Source organism: Eubalaena glacialis, chromosome 4, assembly GCF_028564815.1.
Source record: "Eubalaena glacialis isolate mEubGla1 chromosome 4, mEubGla1.1.hap2.+ XY, whole genome shotgun sequence".
NCBI lineage: Eukaryota > Metazoa > Chordata > Mammalia > Artiodactyla > Balaenidae > Eubalaena > Eubalaena glacialis.
Genome location: NC_083719.1, coordinates 64,966,136 through 64,980,045, shown reverse-complemented (window position 1 = coordinate 64,980,045; position 13,910 = coordinate 64,966,136). Strand labels below are relative to the sequence as shown.

At 35.1% G+C, this 13,910-nt stretch overlaps 1 protein-coding gene across 5 annotated transcripts in view; it reads left to right on the top strand.

Moving 5' to 3' along the window:
* Positions 1–13,910, top strand: part of SSBP2 (single stranded DNA binding protein 2) — a 296,079-nt gene that overhangs the window by 35,266 nt on the left and 246,903 nt on the right. The window lies entirely within an intron of this gene.

The following is a 13,910-nucleotide window of genomic DNA, read 5'->3' as shown; positions in this document are numbered from 1 at the left end:
GTTACATTTTCATATGTCTATATTTTGTATATCGAGCTAGATTAAGATTTGTTGATATATTATGAGTTGTGATTAAGATATTATTAAGGAATTACTGGCAACTGTGCACATAGTGGTGGAGAAAATGAAGGAAACTATTGGAGAGGTATTTGCTTAACTGTATTATAGAAGAGAAAGCAGGAAAGGGGAAGGGGGTAAAACAGAAAACAAAGGTGAAAGAGAATAGGAGAAAAAATATGAAGAGAATTATTTGCATAGCTACAGTTGATTATGTATTTGCTTCTGTTTCAATTTATTTAATTTACTTGTTCTTTGCTCATTGAATTTTAAACTTCCAGAAAATGGGAGCCATTGCTTCTGCTGCCTTTGCAACTCCCAGATCCTAGTAGTGTCAACTCAATTATCCATAGAGAGATTATCTGCTTTGTGTTTTAGCCTTTGCAAATACAGCTTTCAGGTTCTTATTGACATAAGTAAGCAAAGAGGGTGATACAGAGTTTTTGAGTCATTTCACTATTTCATGCTTGCTTTTATACTCGTGTAGTTTGGCTCTTAGGTCAGACCATTCATAGTCAACCTTTAACTTTGATTCAAAATGGATCAGTTGTCTTACTCTTTTTTTCCTTAAAAAAATAAAAGCAATTTACAATAAAAGTGTTTTTCAAGTGAATTTAATTGTCTTTAAATTGACTTTTAGCCCTTGCCTCTCCCAGTTATCCTCCACCTAGGGGTAAAGATCAACCCAGTATACTGTTCTTCTGTATTTAGTTATACGACCATGCCTGGGTCACTGATACTCAGCTGACTCCTAAGGACTTAGAAAATCTTTAGCCATCGAAGACAGCTTTAATTGGGATACACAGGCCAAACATACAAAGTTGATAAGAAAGGATGTATTTTAGTAGGATTTTCAGTAAGGATTGGAACATTCATTTTCTGGTGTTCTCTTATGAAAATAAATATCCAGTTACCTAGAGCTTTAACTATAATTCTCTTTCCCAGCACAAGAGAATGATAAAATACAAATATAGCAAATTAAAAACAAACAAACAAACAAAAACAGTTTTTGTTTAAGGCTGCTCTAAAAAATTCTGAGGGATAAGGTTCTGTATCTCTAACATGAAGCAGTGATTAGCAGAGTTAAGAAAAAGCATTGAAAAACTTTTCAATTAACCCATTAAAGTGTTGCTGTATGTGTTATGTAAAGCATTGTCAATTCCAGAAAATTAAACATTATTCTATTCAAATGTAGGTATGAATGACTATATCTGCTCTATTGTACTATGTGCATTCTTCTGTCATAGTTTATATGAATCTTTGTTTAATCACTATTTCCTTTGCTGTAGAGGGAGCTCCTTGAAGTCAGGACCCACGTCTCTGAGCTCTGTTAACTTTAAGATTTAACCCAGTTCCTGGAAAATAGCAGACATGGAACAAGTTTCGATGAATTAATCATTATATGAGCTATGAATGTTTCTGGGTGGTTTTTGTTTGTTTATTTGTTTTTTAAGGGGGATTGCAGTTTTAAAAATAGATAAGGAAATATTAACCATGGTATACTTTAATTTGCACTGTGATTTAGTTTTTGGTTAACATCTGAAGTCATTAGTCTCTCATTTCTAAGGAAAAAATGTAGGGACCACCTATACCTTTTCTGTACCTTTGCTGCTTTTGTTATCTAAAAGCCAAATGTATTAATTGTAAATGTTGGATGATAACATTTTATATTTAATACTTTGTACTTTTCTAAGAACTTTCATACATGTTATTAAACTTTATCTTCACAACAACCTAAAAGAGGTATAGGTAAGGAAACTGAGGCAGAGATTTATGTCAGAAGTTATCCATTTAAAACCTAGAAATTAAGACTTTTGAATTTCTAGTTTAGTGCTATTTTACATTTACCTTACAGACACCTTTAAAATTATTTCTTGTTGCCTACTGTATTAGTTTGATAGGGCTGCTGAAACAAAGTATCATACAGTGGGTGGCTTAAATAACAGAAATTTCTTGTCTCATAGTTCAGGAGGCTAGAAGTCCAAAATCATATTGTTGGCAGGATTGGTTTCTTCTGAGGGCTGTGAGGAAATAGTCTGTCCAGGCCTCTGTCCATCTTCTCCCTGTGGTTCTTTACATCATCTTCCCTCTAAGTGTGTCTCTCTGTCCAAATTTCTTCTTTTTATGAGGACACCAGTCATATTGGATTAGGGGCCCACCCTACTCCAGTATAACTTCATCCTAACAAATCACATCTACAACAACCATGTTTCCAAATAAGGTCATATTGATGTATTCCCGGCTAGGATTCTAACATCTTTTTTGGGTGGGGACTATTTAACCAATAACACTTAATTAAACCTTTTAGTAAAAGAAGCCTGACTGGAGATCAGGACTTTTTTTTTCTTCTCCAATAGCTTAATAGAAACTCATTTGATCCTCACTGCTCTGTTAACTCTCAAATGAAATTAATGCCAGTGGGAGGCATTTTTGACAGAACCGTCCCTGTTCTGGTTCTTAAGGCTATAGAGTTATCTAATGAGTAGTTTGTGGAAATACGCCTGTATATAATTTTATTTCCCTGGAATTTTCTTAAGTTAGAATACACAAAGTTAACTGAGAACCAAGCACTTCTCTTGGGGCTAATCTCTAAAGTAAATCTATCTGTCACTTCATGCTCCAGCTGTTCTCCTGTGCATGTAAATGGCCCCACTTCCCTGGAGGACTTAGGCAGATGATGGAAGAGTCTCTGAAGGAAAGTTTAGGTTAATCAGACTATCAAGCAGCTAGTTATTTTTTTTTTAAGATTATTCTATAAATAAATGGTGAGAAGACTTCTTGAACAATAAGATTCAGAGGGAGACAAGTAGCTCTTTACTGTTATTTAGATAAAATCCCAATTAACTAAAACTGGTAACTGACTTATTTAGTTTAATTGAGCACCCCCCGGCCCCCATTGTATCATGCTTTAGAAGGAAGAAATAACACAAAGGCTGTTCTGGGCCAGTAGACGTTTTACCAGATCACTTTCATCTTATGTGTATCATCATCATCATTCTTAGGATTGCCAATGATTAATATTGAAAAAAATTGTGATTTTGAAACAGTGCAAAGTTCTTGGTTATACACACAGGTTGGCTTTTTGTACTTATTAAAACTGGAAGGTGAACAAGGGTAGTTTAGCACAATTTATTATTATTTTTAATATGGGTTAAACCAAGGAACAGTAGATTAGATCCACACACTTGGGTTCTTGCCCTGATTCAGTTCCCACCTGACTGAATAACCTTGTGCAAGTTCCTTCACCTTCCTAGGCTTCCTTTTTTATCTGCAAAATGAGAGATTTGCACATTCAGCTGTGAAACTTTATTATTCTGTGAAGTAAGTTGTGTGCTTACTTTATTGAAAGTGTAGTACAGGATTTAAAGAAGGGAAGGAAATGTTCCTTGCCTTCAGAAAGGTTACAGTATAGATACATGGAAAACTATAATACATGAGAAGTTAAGTGGCAGTATAAAGTAACAATCTAAGTTGTAACATAATAGATGCTATGAGTGATATGGACTGTTAAGTACTGGGAGTTCTGAGATGGGTGAGATAGATACCTATAGGGTGGAATCATCGAAAATACCTGCTCAGTATTGGGGATTGATCTAATTTTAGGATGCTGTGTTGACCTTGCATAGATGAAGGGAAAAGCACAGGGGAGTGTCCAGCAAATGTGTAGAGACTGGAGCCATAAGTAATATTTGTTTAAAACAAGTAAGGTTGTTTCTGAAGTACAGCACACACTGATCATGGGTATATTTGGTCCCCAACATGTCCAGTTTGGAATGTCTTACCACTTTTAAGTTTTACTTGATAAAAGTATTTATGGTCAAATAATTTAAAGATTTTTCCTATAGTTTTTCAATATCAAAGTCAGGAATAAAATGAGGCAGCTGAAAGAAGGCTTGACTTAGAAAAAAAAATTCTAAAGTTCACGGCAAAAATTTTAAGTAATTGGTATTGCACAGTGGTTGATTAGTTGAATCTAATTAGGATACATTTAATTGTCTTGATGTGTTTATGGCTTTTAAATCCTGAAGTATATATTTAAGCACATTTTAATTTTTTAGACTTAAAAAATCAGTTGATTATTTTTAGCTTTAGTTGCTCCTGGAAAATTATGTAATATAAACATAATTTAAACTATATTTGTGATATTTAGTATTTTAAAGCACTTTTATGAAGTAAATATTTCCTTCGTTTACCACTTGTAATTTCTTTACCACTTATAATTTCTTCAGTTATGTTTTCTGTTAATAGATTCTTCAAGAATTTTAACATATTAAGTGGCTTTTAAAAACTCCAGTATTTTGTATGGAGATTAATAAGAGAATAGTAGAAAATGTGTTAAGCATATTTCCAGATTTCTTTATCTCCCATAGCACCAAGCACAAGAATGTTCACATATATAGACACTCTATATGTACGTTATCTGTTGGATGGCTGGTGGAATGGGTGTGTAAATGGATGAGTGGGTAAATTAATATATTCAGATTTGTTTTATATACATATTTATATAAATATAAATATTTTGCATATAGATATATAAATTTTTGTTTATATATATACATATTTGTTTTATATATAGATATTTTATATCTACATTTAAAATGTTCTGTTTTGAATAATTTGGATGAGAGTTTTCCAAGATGTATACCATTGAAAATGTTCTATAAAAAAAAGGTCTCTCTAGCCAAATAGATTTGGAAATGTGGCATATTATGTTTATGTCAAGAAATTAATAGAGGTTAGCACATTAAAGGTTCTGAATGGTCCAGCAATAAAGAAACTTATTTAAATTTAGCCCAGCATTTCCAAAATTGTGTGTGTATGTGTATGTATATGTGTGTATATATGTACATGCAAAATTTGGAAAACAGTGGGTTTTTATGTAATGTAAGTGATAGAACTGAACAGATGGTGGTATGGCAGGGAAATGGGAGGTGGTGATGGTATTTCATAAGACTTGTAGGTAACTGAGAAAGCATATGTAAGCTTACAGTTTTTACAGGAGGTAATGAACTAGAGATAGTGAAAGCCTGCCACACCCTTCACAATCATGCTGTCATTAATTATATACCACAATGGAAGGACTGAGAAAGGAGAACAAAAGTGTACCAGGTGACTAAGGAGGAGAATCACCAACCCTCCACCTCATTGCTTAGGTAACACAAATGCCAGTGCTGCTTTGTGACAGCAGTGATCATGTGACCATTTCACATGGCTCAGATTGCCTGGCTTTTTGCCTGGCTTGGGTATTCACTCAGTGCATCAGCTCCCAGTTTTCTGTTCACATGTGGAAGAAACTAAAGCAGCAGGGAAGATCCATAGCCAGGTACTCTTGGCATTTATTCATTTTAGGTAGCAAATGTTTTCAGCTTTAGCTCAGTATATTTATTAGACATGAAAATATAATAAATATAATAAGGAAACAAAATGTAGAATTTGTCTATGGGTGCAAGGAGAAACTTGGCACCAAATTCTGGATCTGTGGATTAAAAAAAAAGTATTTAAAATAAACTGAAAGATAATCTGAAATAAGCTGACTTTATTAAGCTCTTTTTTGGTTTTTCTCTTTTAAGAGAAGACATTAATAAGCATAATAAATCCAGTGTTTTCTATTACTAGGAAAATAAACACAAAGACTTAGACTCAATGCTTAACAATTAAGTGAAAGAGGAATTGAATTTAAATGAGTTTTTTTGGTAATTCTTTTTAAAATTTTTTATTTTTATGAATTTTTCTGACATTGGTGTTTATTAAGAGGTTTATATAAAACTCTTCTTCTCTTTCCCCACTATTTTTTTTTAATAAATTTATTTATTTATTTACTTTTGGCTGCGTTGGGTCTTCATTGCTGGTCGTGGGCTTTCTCTAGTTGCGCGAGCGGGGGCTACTCTTCATTTTTTGCGGTGCGCAGGCTTCTTATTGCAGTGCCTTCTCTTGTTGGGGAGCGCGGGCTCTAGGCGCGTGGGCTTCAGTAGTTGTGGCTTGCAGGCTCTAGAGGGCAGGCGCAGTAGTTGTGACGCAGGGGCTTAGGTGCTCCATGGCATGTGGGATCTTCCCGGACCAGGGATCGAACCCGTGTCCCCTGTATTGGCAAGAGGATTCTTAACCACTGAGCCACCAGGGAAGTCCCCCCACTATTTTTTTTAAACAATTGAATTTTAAAGTAATTATTTTGACTTTTTTTTCCCTGGAAATATGTGTTGTGTTTCCCTCTGGGCCTCCTCAGATAATCTGATGTGCTTCTCTTGTCCCATGGAATCACTGTATTAATGCCAAATTTTGTGTGTCCATCTGACAGACAGTGCAGATAATGGCTGAGGATGCCTGTGTTTTGGGGGTCCTCCTGGGTTGCTAGCACTACACGTGTCTTCTATCATGACTGATGCATGTGTTTTGTCATGGCTTAATATCTTCAAAATAATTTGTGTGTTCTTAAAGCTCACTTTTAAATCTAATTTTTAAACTTGTATTAAGTTATTTAAATTTTAAAAAGCTTTGTAAACACTGAAGGTTTTTATAATTTAATGGGCAAACTGCTTTATCATTTAATCCTTAATTAAATATTGAACCACTTAAAGTAGCCATCACATGAAGAATACTGAATAAGACATGTGGGAAAAAAGGGGGGAGAAAAAGACAACGATCCCTCATTAAAATGACCAGTTTGTCTTTTGTAGTAAACAGTGGAGACTGTGTGTACATATCTGTTCTTATTCCTAGTTATTGGTGCTTGAGTATGTTAAGGTTTAGCTGTAGCCTGAGAGATCACAGTTCTTTTACTGTCCAGTAGTTCAATCTGAGACATTAATGGCAGTGTGGAGTGGGTCACAGATCTCTTAGATGGCTAAAGGCTATGAAGATATTATGTAACTGTTTAAGGGGACATAATGGCAAGAGGCAAAAAAAAAAAAAAATAGTTCCAATCTACCTTCCTATAATAAAACAATAAAAAATTGTAGTGATCCAGTTTGAATTGGCATTTGGGTCGCGTGACATAAGGATTATCTCTACTGGGGTTGAGCACTAGCAGAGAGCTCGTGCTCAGATGTCTAGATGGAAGTGTAAATTGATAAGCTTGGTTAAAAAAAATAGCATTCCTGCATTTGTTCAGAACTTACTGGCATTGTGTTTCATATACTTTGTATTTTCAGAATCCCATTTTGGAGCTTCTGTTCCTTTCCTTCCATTGCTTTGCATGAAAGCCCTGTGTATAAGTAACATTGAGTAGTAGGAAGAATCTATAGCTTTTGTCCTTTTCTAAATACTACAAAATCTTTTTTTACTATGAAAAAATTAATGATGTTGATTTCTTTCAAAGCATGCCTTATTAGTCTCATATATCTTTGTTTCTAATCATCTCTATTAATGATACAGTTAAACTTAAGTTTTAATCCTCTGTGAAAACATTAATTACTATGTAAATTGGCATTCTAGGATAAAAGGGTTCAGAGGTCAGATGGGTTTATGGAATGGTACATACTATATATCTTTTTAGAGATTCACAAGGTACATCATGTCAAAGGCTCTGATAGTTGCTAAGGTAAATAATTATTTTAGTCCAGAGTTTCTTTGGAGGCCAGTGATAGAATAAAGTGACAAGGATGTGTGTTGCCTTAGTACTATTGTATTTTGCTGGGCTTGTTTTGATATTACTAAAATAAAAGGCCTTATGAGATTAACCTAGTCAAAAAGTTCTTTTTCATTTGAGAGATCTTTAGTGGAATTATTTAGCATAGTGTTTGACACATAGATGCTTAATAAAGAAAGGAATTTGTTCAGATTGATCAAGAATGGACAGTGAAATAAAGACTTGAGAATTAGATTGGCCTCTTGTAGTGTTTAGTATTTCTGTAGAGTCCTCCTTCCTTGATTGCTCTAGGAAATATTTTCCTACATTATCCCTCTGGCTTTTTTCTGGCTTCAGAGTTGGGGTTGGGAGGTGGAGGGTGTAGAGACTCAAGAGCTGGGAGACCCAGGACACAAGCCTTAGGAATCCTGGATTCCTGAACCAAGACAACCTGGGCACTGTAATAGAGCTTCATTTAGGGCTGATGTTTCCTTCCATTTATACTCATAGTTGTCTGTGCCCTTACAGGGCCGCAGCTGAAGTTGCTGCTGGATTGGAAATAAACAGGCCAATTGAATTTACCACCATATTATTCTTCTGTTTTACTTTAGAAATCTTGAAGTCTTTCACAACTTGGAGGGTTACATTTCTGGCTCTTTGAGTCCTACTTGAAGGAAAAGGAACTATAGTTACTTTCATAATGTGGTCAAGTTTATCTGTTTATCAATATATTCGAAGTGTTTGCCACAATAATAATAGTTACTGTTTTAATCATAATGTGCTAGGCTTTTTAGGTAGCTGATCTGTAATTGTCATAACCACCCCAAGTGGTAATTTACTGGGTAGTTCAATTTTGCAGGGAAGGTAGGGTCTCAGAGAGATCTATATTTGTTTTGTTGTAGTTCTTCTCAAAAAATAGTCTGTAATTCATTTTTTAAAACTTGTTTTTAAAGCCTCTAGTTAGGATTCAGTATATTAGAGAGTAACAATAGGGTAAAAACCCACTTATTTCTCTTCTTTGAAAACTCACCCTTATTTTTACTCATATACATATTTTCATTTTTTACTCACCCATTGGATTAATCATTTTTTTGGCTTCCTCTTTTGTATCTTGCTTAGAAATAACCCAGTGGAACAGAAAGATGCTTGCTGAGACCAAGGAATTAATCTGCTTCCTTCATTTCCACTTTTCCCCCAGCAATGCTTTTCATTGCTGTGGGTTAGGCATAGACAGGGCTGTGGCACTTGTTACAGAGATCAGGATTTTTGAGGGAGTGTAAAGGCTGTGATGGTAGGATAATCATTTTAACTCCCTGTTCTGCTGCCATCTTGGGCAAAACTAGTGGCACCAGAGAGATGCCTAGAAGTTCTTAATGATTTTTTCAATGGATTTTTTTTCATGATGTGGGAATTGAAGAATGGCTATCCAGAGTAGATGCATTGAGCGTTCAGTAACCACGACCAACACTCCACCTTACATTACACTTAGCAATTATTTATTTAGACTGTTGCAATATTTTTCCTGTTTTGATTTTGAATCTTGAATCTTTTGATCTTGATCTTGAATCTTGAATCTTTCTCAGTCTCAGATTAACACTTTACAATGTGTGATGAATTAGGACTTTGAAACTAACAAAATGTTATATTGGTTTAGTTAGTTAAAAACTAATGGATGCCAATGTCATTCAAAGTACATGTTAAATCAGAATTCTTTTGCCAGATCCTAGAAGCTTAAATTATGTGCCAGTGCTTTTGCTTTATTATTCCTTAAACTTATTCCTGGCAGACTAAAATTGTAAAGATTTGTTGGACTCTACTCTCAACCATTGGCTATTTCATTTTTTTTTTACAAGTTGCACTATGGAGTTTGGTGTTTATTATTTTATCAGAAATTGGCAAAAGCATGCACAGTTTAAATAAATGCCTTTTCTCTTTCTACTCCTCTTGTTATCCATCAACCCTTCCTTATTGCTGAAAATGAGTTATTTGTTCAAAATAGGATAACTTTTGGTGTTCACTGTCTTACCTTTTTATTTTGAGCTAATTTGTGCCCTTAAAAAAAAAAATTGTATAAATTAAGAAATGTGGAAATAGGTGGAACATCCAGACAAAAAGTATTTATTAAATACCTGTAGTGTAGATAGCATTACATAGTACATTAGGCCACCCATTTTACTGTTTACATATAAAGTGGAATAATTAAGCTTAATATACTAAAAACTCTTAAAATTAATTTTGACTATAATCTTATTTTTATGGTTGGTATTTTATATTTAAAATCTTTTACTTTCTGTATATTTTCTTTGTAGTTCATTCATATTCTATGTTAATCATAGTCTGAGTATTTTAAGTAGTCACATAAATTTCTCAGTATCATTTTTAACCTTTGAGGAGATACAGTGTCTTGAGAAAGAAATTTACTATAAAAATTAATTAGGATATAAAACACTGTGTAAAGAACTTATTTTTCAAAAGGATATATAGATGAGATTTTTGATAAATAATTTTACTTGAGGGGCAAATAATTATGGTTATATTTTTATAATGTCAATATTTGTTCATTTGATACATTTAATCATCTTAATGTATCATTTGGGTATATGAGTAATTATTATTGGATTTAAGGGATTTATACTTGTAACAATGTAATATTATAATTCAGTGTTTTACCTAGCTTATTTTGAGAACTTTATTTCTTTTTTAAGGAATTTTAGTGGTCTCCAGAACAACAAACAGCAGAAATGGAACCTCAGATCCTGCTTCACTTTATTCTTCAAAATCTTCTACTAAGTAGTTCAACAAACAATAAGATTAAAAATATTAAAGCTAGTAATCATAGTTAACTACTGTATTTCCCTTTTTGTGCTTTATTTCCTGAAACAATTGTTTCATTTCAAATTACGTAAATCTAATTAAAATAGAAGATCAGGCAAGTGATATTAATGAAGCATTCTATGTAAATAAACACCAGGTTGTAAATTCCAGCAGAAGCTGTCATCGACTGTTGTAATAAAAACATACCTAAGAGTATAACTATTTTAGTGAATGAAAGAAGAAGTTGAAGCAAAACCAACCAATCTGGATAATTCAGTCTGAAAGAGTTTTCTACTGTAGCTAGTCTTCTTTCCCCTGCTTCTCAGCTTTATATAGAAAAATGTTCTCAGTCCTCCATTTAATTTTTCGGGCTGGTTAAAATTGAAAGCATTTATAATGTTATCTTGCAGTGTTACCAGTGAAAGATGACTTAACATCTCATCTTTCAGCTGGACAGACCTAATTTTTGACAGCCTGTCCTGGATAGGTAAGATTTTGGCCATGAATAAGTTAAGATTATTTAAAAAGGAATCGCCACTTAGTCTTAGGTAACCTGAAGGATAAAGAAAACTCCTTTCTTCTCGATCTCTGAAATGCCCTGTACTCTTCCTTAGCTAATCATGGACACAAGTTCATCATGGAAGAGGACTCTTGGGGATGTTGGGCTTCTCCCTGTCCCCAACCTCCACCCACCTTCTTTTTCCAGATACTTGTTGAGTGATTAAAGTGTGTCAAATGCTGGATACAGGATAAAATGCTGAACAAGACACTCAAGGCTCCTGCTCTTCAGCAGCTTACAGTTTCATCTCCCCATACTTTTTATTTCATAGTATGGGAAAATATGAAAGAATAACTCTACATGCTGTACCTAGTGTTTAGGTAGGTTGTCTTTCAAAAGGTGGTTTATAAATTGGCTTGTTTGATACAGGGACCATATCACCAAAGAAAATATTATAAATTGTAATTATGTTCCCAAATGGTACCCATAATATAGCTGAATTCCAGAACTAACGATATTATGGTTTCCCATTGTCTTTGGGGATGTGAATTTCAACTGCAAATTTAAAATTTAGAGACTCTATTTCGCTTTACAACAATTTCAATAACTGAAGAATGTTCCTTCCCCCCCCCCACTACCCCAATTTCCATACGCCTTAAACAACTGGGAGTATTTCAATTTTTTTCCCCACCCATTGGCAGTGAGAGATTTCTTCACCAACTGTGGTAGTGATGGTGGCAAGAGGAGAATGAGTGTCCTTGCAGCTGTGACAGGAAGGAGATACGGGCTTTGGGCAGTTAGGGGGATGGGTGAAGTAGTCATACAGGGGGACTGATCTATGAAAGATCATTCAGGAGATGGAGAACCTTTTGCACCTAGAAAAGGAAGAACGGGAGTTGAGGGTAGATGGGGTAGTATAGGGATGGGGTCAAGATGGCATTAAAGGAGTGCGGTAGCATAAGTTGGATGTGGTAGAACAGGAAACTGGAGGGGAATGTTTAACAGTAGCTGCACAAAAGGGAACTGGAATCTTGGCAGTCAGCCCGCCCAAGGGCTTGAATTTCTCAGATGCGGCAAATTTACGGGATTGACATTTGCAAGTCAGGTTCTGCCTGTACACTGTTTCTTTTTATTGATGCTTCCTTTTTATCTTTAATATCATTAGGAAATATTTAAATGTCCACATATCACATGGATTAAAAATGTTACTTTTATGCATTTGAAAGTCTTTGTTAAAATCTCCTTTAAGTTACATAATCTTTGTGATCTTTTCAAAGATAAATGTTAATATCATTTAGCAGAAACTAAAAACAGTGTAAAATAAAATCCGTTAAAAGGAGAAAGCACTATTAAAATAAGTCAAACGTCATTTAGTCAAAGTAAAGGAAGTTTCTAGCAATAATAATCTGGTTAGCTTACATTAACCATCTGTTTTTGCATGTTGTCTACTTTTTACATTAAAGCCATCAGCATATTAATCATAGTTTAAAAAATTCTTGGTCTGATAATTCCAACATTCTTGCCATATCGGACTCTGGTTTCGATGCTTGTTCAGTCTCTTCAAACTGTGTTTTTGTCCTTCTGTATACCTTGTAACTTTTTGTTGAAAGGTGGACATGATGTGCTGGGTAAAAGGAACTGCAGTAAAGAGGCCTTTAGTAATACAGTGGAAAGATGGGACCGTATATTCCATAGTCCTAGGATTAGGTCTCAGTCTTTTGGTGAGCTTGTGTTTCTGGACTGTGAACTTTGCCAGTGCTTCTCAGTTTTTGTGTTTTTTTTTTTTTTTTTTTTTTAAACTTTCTAGGTGGGAGAGGATGCCTAGAGGAGGCTGGGGTTGTGTATGTCACTTACTCCAAGTAGGTTAGGCTCTGATGAAACCCCAGCAGTTTAGGCTCTAAACTGGTTTCTCTTGAGGGCGGGCCTTTTTAAGAATAGAATGCTCTAGCATATTTCAGAATGGTTGCTTCCCCCCACCCCCTGCTAGAAGCATGAGGGGATTTTTCTCTGAATTTCACTGTATGAACCAGGTTGGGTTCCTGGAGATAAAACTCATGATGATATGGAGGGCCTCCATGACTGGTTGCCCTTTTTTTTTTTTTAAATCTCTCAGACTTGTACATACTGAGTCTCTAGCACTTTGTCAATTACAGCACAGGTTTTCCTACCCAGGCACTTGTTTCTGGGTAGGTTCCTTTTGAGGGGTTTCCTTTCTGTTTGGTTGTATTTCTCTATATCTGCCTGTGTGTCTCTCCAGTTTTGGGGGCAGTAGTTTGCGACCTCACCTCTCTTACAGATCTAAGGTTTGTTGATTTTTCAGTTTGTTCAGCTTTTTACTGTAGAAAGAAGCCATAGCTAAATCTGGGCAGGCTGCATTTGCCATGTTTAGGTATCCGGCCTTTATCGTATAGGTATGCGGGTCCACTGATGACCAAGGAAGCAACTTTAAGAGATCGATGCTTTGTAATGATCTTTTGACCTCACAGTGGAGAGGAGTGAGGATAGGGGAAAGGAAGACCAGTTCAAATACTATTACAGTAATCTGGGAAAGTGACAGTGAGGACATTGCCAGAGAAGATAGATATGAGCCATAGACTATAAGCTCTAGAATACTTAGTGACCGATTGCATATCAGGCAAGAGTAAGGAATTGAAGATTACCCCCAGGTTTTTGGTTTGGACAGCTAAATGAATATGTATCATTAACTAAGAGGTAGAACAGAGAGCAATGTGGCATATAAGTTGCCCAGGGGATAGTCAGATGGACGTACTCAGAAAACATTTGAATAAATTGACCTGGAGCTTTTAGCAAATTCTGAGTTGGAGATAGAGGTTTGGTGGTATCAACATTGACTGTTTTCTATTGACTGGCATAGTAGGACTGAGGAAGACATGTAGAATTGAGAAGAGGACCATGAAGTAATCTTAGGGAATGCCAACATTTTAGGGGTAGGTGGAGGAAGAAAAGCTTGTAGAA